The sequence below is a fragment of the Oncorhynchus keta genome, chromosome 35 (assembly GCF_023373465.1).
Source record: "Oncorhynchus keta strain PuntledgeMale-10-30-2019 chromosome 35, Oket_V2, whole genome shotgun sequence".
NCBI classification, from domain to species: Eukaryota; Metazoa; Chordata; class Actinopteri; order Salmoniformes; family Salmonidae; genus Oncorhynchus; species Oncorhynchus keta.
The window spans coordinates 76901647-76911646 of NC_068455.1; the positions used below are offsets into that span (position 1 = coordinate 76901647).

General features: G+C 40.4%; 1 protein-coding gene across 1 annotated transcript in view; it reads right to left on the reverse strand.

Moving 5' to 3' along the window:
* Positions 1-10000, reverse strand: part of LOC118379634 (pyruvate carboxylase, mitochondrial-like) — a 596907-nt gene that overhangs the window by 355571 nt on the left and 231336 nt on the right. The window lies entirely within an intron of this gene.

A 10000-nucleotide genomic window follows, 5' to 3' on the forward strand; every position in this document is an offset into this window, starting at 1 on the left:
TAGATACTGTCTGTTATCTGTCTGTTCTATTGATACTAGATACTGTCTGTTATCTGTCTGTTCTATAGAAACTAGATACTGTCTGTTATCTGTCTGTTCTATAGATACTAGATACTGTCTGTTATCTGTCTGTTCTATTGATACTAGATACTGTCTGTTATCTGTCTGTTCTATTGATACTAGATACTGTCTGTTATCTGTCTGTTCTATTGATACTAGATACTGTCTGTTATCTGTCTGTTCAATTGATACTAGATACTGTCTGTTATCTGTCTGTTCTATTGATACTAGATACTGTCTGTTATCTGTCTGTTCTATAGAAACTAGATACTGTCTGTTATCTGTCTGTTCTATAGATACTAGATACTGTCTGTTATCTGTCTGTTCTACAGATACTATCTGTCTGTTCTATAGATACTGTCTGTTATCTGTCTGTTCTATAGATACTAGATACTGTCTGTTATCTGTCTGTTCAATTGATACTAGATACTGTCTGTTATCTGTCTGTTCTATAGATACTAGATACTGTCTGTTATCTGTCTGTTCTATAGATACTAGATACTGTCTGTTATCTGTCTGTTCAATTGATACTAGATACTGTCTGTTATCTGTCTGTTCTACAGATACTATATACTGTCTGTTATCTGTCTGTTATCTGTCTGTTCTATAGAAACTAGATACTGTCTGTTATCTGTCTGTTCTACAGATACTAGATACTGTCTGTTATCTGTCTGTTCTATAGATACTAGAAACTGTCTGTTATCTGTCTGTTCTACAGATACTAGATACTGTCTGTTATCTGTCTGTTCTATAGATACTAGATACTGTCTGTTATCTGTCTGTTAACTGTCTGTTCTATAGAAACTAGATACTGTCTGTTATCTGTCTGTTCTATAGATACTAGATACTGTCTGTTATCTGTCTGTTCTATAGATACTAGATACTGTCTGTTATCTGTCTGTTCTATAGATACTAGATACTGTCTGTTATCTGTCTGTTCTATAGATACTAGATACTGTCTGTTATCTGTCTGTCCTATAGAAACTAGATACTGTCTGTTATCTGTCTGTTCTATAGATACTAGATACTGTCTGTTATCTGTCTGTTCTATAGATACTAGATACTGTCTGTTATCTGTCTGTTCTATAGATACTAGATACTGTCTGTTATCTGTCTGTTCTATAGATACTAGATACTGTCTGTTATCTGTCTGTTCTATAGATACTAGATACTGTCTGTTATCTGTCTGTTCTATAGAAACTAGATACTGTCTGTTATCTGTCTGTTCTATAGATACTAGATACTGTCTGTTATCTGTCTGTTCTATAGATACTAGATACTGTCTGTTATCTGTCTGTTCTATAGATACTAGATACTGTCTGTTATCTGTCTGTTCTATAGATACTAGATACTGTCTGTTATCTGTCTGTTCTATAGATACTAGATACTGTCTGTTATCTGTCTGTTCTATAGATACTAGATACTGTCTGTTATCTGTCTGTTCTATAGATACTAGATACTGTCTGTTATCTGTCTGTTAACTGTCTGTTCTATAGATACTAGATACTGTCTGTTATCTGTCTGTTCTATAGATACTAGATACTGTCTGTTATCTGTCTGTTCTATAGATACTAGATACTGTCTGTTATCTGTCTGTTCTATAGATACTAGATACTGTCTGTTATCTGTCTGTTCTATAGATACTAGATACTGTCTGTTATCTGTCTGTTCTATAGATACTAGATACTGTCTGTTATCTGTCTGTTCTATAGATACTAGATACTGTCTGTTATCTGTCTGTTCTATAGATACTAGATACTGTCTGTTATCTGTCTGTTCTATATATACTAGATACTGTCTGTTATCTGTCTGTTCTATAGATACTAGATACTGTCTGTTATCTGTCTGTTCTATAGATACTAGATACTGTCTGTTATCTGTCTGTCCTATAGAAACTAGATACTGTCTGTTATCTGTCTGTTCTATAGATACTAGATACTGTCTGTTATCTGTCTGTTCTATAGATACTAGATACTGTCTGTTATCTGTCTGTTCTATAGATACTAGATACTGTCTGTTATCTGTCTGTTCTATAGATACTAGATACTGTCTGTTATCTGTCTGTTCTATAGATACTAGATACTGTCTGTTATCTGTCTGTTCTATAGATACTAGATACTGTCTGTTATCTGTCTGTTCTATAGAAACTAGATACTGTCTGTTATCTGTCTGTTCTATAGATACTAGATACTGTCTGTTATATGTCTGTTCTATAGATACTAGATACTGTCTGTTCTATAGATACTAGATACTGTCTGTTATCTGTCTGTTCTATAGATACTAGATACTGTCTGTTATCTGTCTGTTCTATAGATACTAGATACTGTCTGTTATCTGTCTGTCCTATAGAAACTAGATACTGTCTGTTATCTGTCTGTTCTATAGATACTAGAAACTGTCTGTTATCTGTCTGTTCTATAGATACTAGATACTGTCTGTTATCTGTCTGTTCTATAGATACTAGATACTGTCTGTTATCTGTCTGTTCTATAGATACTAGATACTGTCTGTTATCTGTCTGTTAACTGTCTGTTCTATAGATACTAGATACTGTCTGTTATCTGTCTGTTCTATAGATACTAGATACTGTCTGTTATCTGTCTGTTCTATAGATACTAGATACTGTCTGTTATCTGTCTGTTCTATAGAAACTAGATACTGTCTGTTATCTGTCTGTTCTATAGATACTAGATACTGTCTGTTATCTGTCTGTTCTATAGATACTAGATACTGTCTGTTATCTGTCTGTTCTATAGATACTATATACTGTCTGTTATCTGTCTGTTCTATAGATACTAGATACTGTCTGTTATCTGTCTGTTCTATAGATACTATATACTGTCTGTTATCTGTCTGTTCTATAGATACTAGATACTGTCTGTTATCTGTCTGTTCTATAGATACTATATACTGTCTGTTATCTGTCTGTTTATTAGATACTAGATACTGTCTGTTATCTGTCTGTTATCTGTCTGTTCTATAGATACTAGATACTGTCTGATTTAGCCCACTGTAGTAACAGGTTCTGTGACCCTGATTTAGCCCACTGTAGTAACAGGTTCTGTTACCCTGATTTAGCCCACTGTAGTAACAGGTTCTGTTACCCTGATTTAGCCCACTGTAGTAACAGGTTCTGTTACCCTGATTTAGCCCACTGTAGTAACAGGTTCTGTTACCCTGATTTAGCCCACTGTAGTAACAGGTTCTGTTACCCTGATTTAGCCCACTGTAGTAACAGGTTCTGTGACCCTGATTTAGCCCACTGTAGTAACAGGTTCTGTTACCCTGATTTAGCCCACTGTAGTAACAGGTTCTGTTACCCTGATTTAGCCCTCTGTAGTAACAGGTTCTGTTACCCTGATTTAGCCCACTGTAGTAACAGGTTCTGTTACCCTGATTTAGCCCACTGTAGTAACAGGTTCTGTTACCCTGATTTAGCCCACTGTAGTAACAGGTTCTGTTACCCTGATTTAGCCCACTGTAGTAACAGGTTCTGTGACCCTGATTTAGCCCACTGTAGTAACAGGTTCTGTTACCCTGATTTAGCCCACTGTAGTAACAGGTTCTGTTACCCTGATTTAGCCCTCTGTAGTAACAGGTTCTGTTACCCTGATTTAGCCCTCTGTAGTAACAGGTTCTGTTACCCTGATTTAGCCCACTGTAGTAACAGGTTCTGTTACCCTGATTTAGCCCTCTGTAGTAACAGGTTCTGTTACCCTGATTTAGCCCTCTGTAGTAACAGGTTCTGTTACCCTGATTTAGCCCACTGTAGTAACAGGTTCTGTTACCCTGATTTAGCCCTCTGTAGTAACAGGTTCTGTTACCCTGATTTAGCCCTCTGTAGTAACAGGTTCTGTTACCCTGATTTAGCCCTCTGTAGTAACAGGTTCTGTTACCCTGATTTAGCCCTCTGTAGTAACAGGTTCTGTTACCCTGATTTAGCCCTCTGTAGTAACAGGTTCTGTTACCCTGATTTAGCCCACTGTAGTAACAGGTTCTGTTACCCTGATTTAGCCCTCTGTAGTAACAGGTTCTGTTACCCTGATTTAGCCCTCTGTAGTAACAGGTTCTGTTACCCTGATTTAGCCCTCTGTAGTAACAGGTTCTGTTACCCTGATTTAGCCCTCTGTAGTAACAGGTTCTGTTACCCTGATTTAGCCCACTGTAGTAACAGGTTCTGTTACCCTGATTTAGCCCACTGTAGTAACAGGTTCTGTTACCCTGATTTAGCCCACTGTAGTAAAAGCTTCAATAAAACCACTGCAAACTTTGGTTTTGAATTGGGATGTTCTGGCAGGTCTGTCTGCCTCAAGATATCATGGAAGAGTCCCTTCTTATTGACGTAGGCAGTGAATTAGTTCCTCTAGAACCTGTAGTTCTCTAGAGCCTGTAGTCACTAGAACCTGTAGTTCTCTAAAACCTTTAGTACTCTAGAACCTGTAGTTCTCTTGAGCCTGTAGTCTCTAGAGCCTGGTTTCACAAGAACCTGTAGTTCTCTAGAACCTGTAGTACTCTAGAACATGTGATACAATAGAACCTGTAGTTCTCTAGAGCCTGTAGTCACTAGAACCTGTAGTTCTCTAGAACCAGTAGTACTCTCGAAGCTGTGGTACTACAGAACCTATAGTTCTCTAGAACCTGTAGTTCTCTAGAGCCTGTAGTCACTAGAACCCATAGAACTCTAGAACCTGTAGTCAATATAACCTGTAGTACTCTAGAACCTGTAGTTCTATAGAACCTGTAGTTCTCTAGAACCTGTAGTCACTAGAACCTGTAGTTAACTAGAACCTGTAGTTCTCTACAACCTGTAGTACTCTAGAACCTGTTTTACTCTAGAACCTGTAGTTTACTAGAACCTGTAGTTCACTAGAACCTGTAGTACTCTAGAACCTGTAGTTCACTAGAACCTGTAGTTCACTAGAACCTGTAGTACTATATAATCTATTTTACTCTAGAACCTGTAGTTCACTAGAACCTGTAGTACTCTAGAACCTGTAGTTCACTAGAACCTGTAGTTCTCTACAACCTGTAGTTCACTAGAATCTGTAGTTCTCTAGAATCTGTTTTACTCTAGAACCTGTCCTTTCTCTATTCCAAAAGAGACCGTTCATCGTGTTTTAATCATGAATGTTGTCCTGGAGGCAGCTCTGCATGGTAGTCACTAGCTGGCACAGCCACAATGTCATAACATCTGATTTTAGACCTAAACCTAACCTTAACCCTAACCCTAACCCTAACCTTAACTCAAACCTTAACCTTAACCTAAACCTAAACCTAACCTTAACCCTAACCCTAACCTTAACACAAACCTTAACCTAAACCTAAACCTAACCTTAACCCTAACCTTAACCTAAACCTAAACCTAACCTTAACCCTAACTTTAACCCTAACCTTGACCCTAACCTAACCCTTAACCCTTAACCCTAACCTTAACCTAAACCTAAACCTAACCTTAACCCTAACCTTAACCCTAACCTAAACCTAACCTTAACCCTAACTTTAACCCTAACCTTACCCCTAATCTAACCCTTAACCCTAACCCTTAACCCTAACCCTTAACCCTAACCTTAACCCTAACCTAAACCTAAACCTAACCTTAACCCTAACTTTTAACCCTAACCTTACCCCTAAGCTAAGCCTTAACCCTAACCCTTAACACTAACCTTAACCCTAACCCTTAACCCTTAACCCTTAACCCTAACCCTAACCCTTAACCCTAACCCTAACCCTTAACCCTAACCCTTAACCCTAACCCTTAACCCTAACCCTTAACCCTAACCCTTAACCCTAACCCTTAACCCTAACCCTTAACCCTTAACCCTAACCCTTATCCCTAACCCTTAACCCTAACCCTAACCCTTAAACCTAACCCTTAACCCTAACCCTTAAACCTTAAACCTAACCCTTAACCCTAACCCTTAACCCTAACCTTACCCCTAATCTGACCCTTAACCCCAACCCTTAACCCTAACCCTTAACCCTAAACCTTAACCCTAACCCTTAACCCTAACCCTAACCTTAACCCTAACCCTTAACCCTAAACCTTAACCCTAACCCTTAACCCTAACCTTAACCCTAAACCCTAAACCTTAACCCTAAACCTTAACCCTAACCCTTAACCCTTAACCCTTAACCCTTACCCCTAACCCTTAACCCTAACCCTTAACCCTTAACCCTAACCCTTAACCCCTAACCCTTAACCCTAACCCTTAACCCTAACCCTTAACCCTAACCTTTAACCATAACCCTTAACCCTAACCTTAACCCTAACCTTAACCCTAAACCTTAACCCTAACCCTAACCCTTAACCCTAACCCTTAACCCTTAACCCCTAACCCTTAACCCTAACCCTTAACCCCTAACCCTTAACCCCTAACCCTTAACCCTAACCCTTAACCCTAACCCTTAACCCTAACCCTTAACCCTTAACCCTAACCCTTAACCTTAACCCTTAACCCTAACCCTTAACCCTAACCCTTAACCCTAAACCTTAACCCTAAACCTTAACCCTAACCCTTAACCCTAACCCTTAACCCTAACCCTTAACCCTAAACCTTAACCCTAACCCTAACCCTTAACCCTAACCCTTAACCCTAACCCTTAACCCTTAACCCTTAACCCTTAACCCCTAACCCTTAACCCTAACCCTTAACCCCTAACCCTTAACCCCTAACCCTTAACCCTAACCCTTAACCCTAACCCTTAACCCTAACCTTTAACCCTAAACCTTAACCCTAACCCTTAACCCTAACCTTAACCCTAACCTTAACCCTAAACCTTAACCCTTAACCCTAACCCTTAACCCTAACCTTTAACCCTAAACCTTAACCCTAACCCTTAACCCTAACCTTAACCCTAACCTTAACCCTAAACCTTAACCCTAACCCTAACCCTTAACCCTAACCCTTAACCCTAACCCTTAACCCTAAACCTTAACCCTAACCCTTAACCCTAACCCTTAACCCTAACCCTTAACCCTAAACCTTAACCCTAACCCTAACCCTTAACCCTAACCCTTAACCCTTAACCCTTAACCCCTAACCCTTAACCCTAACCCTTAACCCCTAACCCTTAACCCCTAACCCTTAACCCTAACCCTTAACCCTAACCCTTAACCCTAAACCTTAACCCTAACCCTTAACCCTAACCTTAACCCTAACCTTAACCCTGAACCTTAACCCTAACCCTTAACCCTAACCCTTAACCCTTAACCCTAACCCTTAACCCTTAACCCTAAACCTTAACCCTAACCCTTAACCCTAACCCTTAACCCTAAACCTTAACCCTTAACCCTTAACCCTTAACCCCTAACCCTTAACCCTAACCCTTAACCCCTAACCCTTAACCCTAACCACATTGCAAACCTAAAAGTAAGACCAAAAAGCATATTTTTGTTTTCATTAACTTTTACAATGTATATATATATATATACAATATAGCCAATCATTGGTCTCAGTTCTGCCTCCAGGACAAGACTCATCCCAATAAACACCAGACTACAATGAGTCCCTCATTGGAAAAAGCTCCTACTCACTGTGTTCTCACCTGGTCAGCTTTCAGAGACTTCAAATTAACAGAGGTGCACAGATGGACACAAAAACAAACTCAATTCACAAACAGATGGACACAAAAACACACAATATTCACCAACAGATGGACACACAAAAACACACTCAATCCCCAAAAACTTTGCTTCATTAAAGAAGGAGGGAGGATAAAGAGGAACTAAGAGGTGGAGGAGGAGAAAGGGAGGATAAAGAGAGGATAAAGGGAGGATAAAGGGAGGATAAAGAGAGGATGAAGGGAGGATAAAGAGAGGATGAAGGGAGGATAAAGGGAGGATAAAGAGAGGATAAAGGGAGGATAAAGAGAGGATGAAGGGAGGATAAAGAGAGGATGAATGGAGGATGAAGGGAGGATAAAGGGAGGATAAAGGGAGGATAAAGGGAGGATAAAGGGAGGATAAAGGGAGGAGAAGGGAGGATAAAGAGAGGATAAAGGGAGGATAAAGAGAGGATAAAGGATAAAGGGAGGATAAAGGGAGGATAAAGGGAGGATAAAGAGAGGATAAAGGGAGGATAAAGGGAGGATAAATGGAGGATAAAGGGAGGATAAAGGGAGGATCAAGGGAGGATAAAGGGAGGATAAAGGGAGGATAAAGGGAGGATAAAGAGAGGATAAAGGGAGGATAAAGGGAGGATAAAGGGAGGTTAAAGGGAGGATAAGGGAGGATAAAGGGAGGATAAAGGGAGGAGAAGGGAGGATAAAGGGAGGATAAGGGAGGATAAATGGAGGAGAAGGGAGGATAAAGGGAGGATAAGGGATGATAAATGGAGGATGAAGGGAGGATAAAGGGATGATAAAGAGAGGATAAAGGGAGGATAAAGGGAGGATAAAGAGAGGATAAAGGGAGGATAAAGGGAGGATAAAGGGAGGATAAAGGGAGGATAAGGGAGGATAAAGGGAGGATAAAGGGAGGATAAAGGGAGGAGAAGGGAGGATAAAGAGAGGATAAAGGGAGGATAATGGGAGGATAAAGGGAGGATAAAGGGAGGATAAAGAGAGGATAAAGGGAGGATAAAGGGAGGATAAATGGAGGATAAAGGGAGGATAAAGAGATGATAAAGGGAGGAGAAAGAGGAACTAAGAGGTGGAGGAGGAGAAAGGGAGGATAAAGGGAGGATAAAGAGAGGATAAAGAGAGGATAAAGGGAGGAGAAAGGGAGGAGACAGGGAGGAGAAAGAGGAACTAAGAGGTGGAGGAGGAGAAAGGGAGGATAAAGAGAGGATGAAGGGAGGATAAAGGGAGGATAAGGGAGGATAAAGGGAGGATAAAGGGAGGATAAAGGGAGGATAAAGGGAGGATAAAGAGAGGATAAAGGGAGGATAAAGAGAGGATAAAGGGAGGATAAAGGGAGGATAAAGGGAGGATAAAGGGAGGAGAAGAGGAACTAAGAGGTGGAGGAGGAGAAAGGGAGGATAAAGAGAGGATGAAGGGAGGATAAAGGGAGGATAAAGGGAGGATAAAGGGAGGATAAAGGGAGGATAAAGGGAGGATAAAGACAGGATAAAGAGAGGATAAAGGGAGGATAAAGGGAGGATAAAGAGAGGATAAAGAGAGGATAAAGGGAGGATAAAGGGAGGATAAAGAGAGGATGAAGGGAGGATAGAGGGAGGATAAAGAGAGGATAAACGGAGGATAAAGAGAGGATAAAGGGAGGATAAAGGGAGGATAAAGAGAGGATAAGGGAGGATAAAGGGAGGATAAAGAGAGGATAAAGGGAGGATAAGAGAGGATAAAGTGAGGATAAGGGAGGATAAAGGGAGGATAAAGAGAGGATAAAGGGAGGATAAAGGGAGGATAAAGGGAGGATAAAGAGGAACTAAGAGGTGGAGGAGGAGAAAGGGAGAATAAAGAGAGGATAAAGGGAGGATAAAGGGACGAAAAAGGGAGGAGAAAGAGAGCATAAAGGGAGGATAAGGGAGGATAAAGGGAGGATAAAGGGAGGATAAAGAGAGGATAAAGGGAGGATAAAGAGAGGATAAAGAGAGGATAAAGGGAGGAGAAAGGGAGGAGACAGGGAGGAGAAAGAGGAACTAAGAGGTGGAGGAGGAGAAAGGGAGGATGAAGAGAGGATGAAGGGAGGATAAAGGGAGGATAAGGGAGGATAAAGGGAGGATAAAGGGAGGATAAAGGGAGGAGAAGAGGAACTAAGAGGTGGAGGAGGAGAAAGGGAGGATAAAGAGAGGATGAAGGGAGGATAAAGGGAGGATAAAGGGAGGATAAAGAGAGGATAAAGGGAGGATAAGGGGAGAGGATAAAGGGAGGATAAAGGGAGGATAAAGAGAGGATAAAGAGAGGATAAAGGGAGGATAAAGGGAGGATAAAGAGAGGATGAAGGGAGGATAGAGGGAGGATAAAGAGAGGATAAATGGAGGAT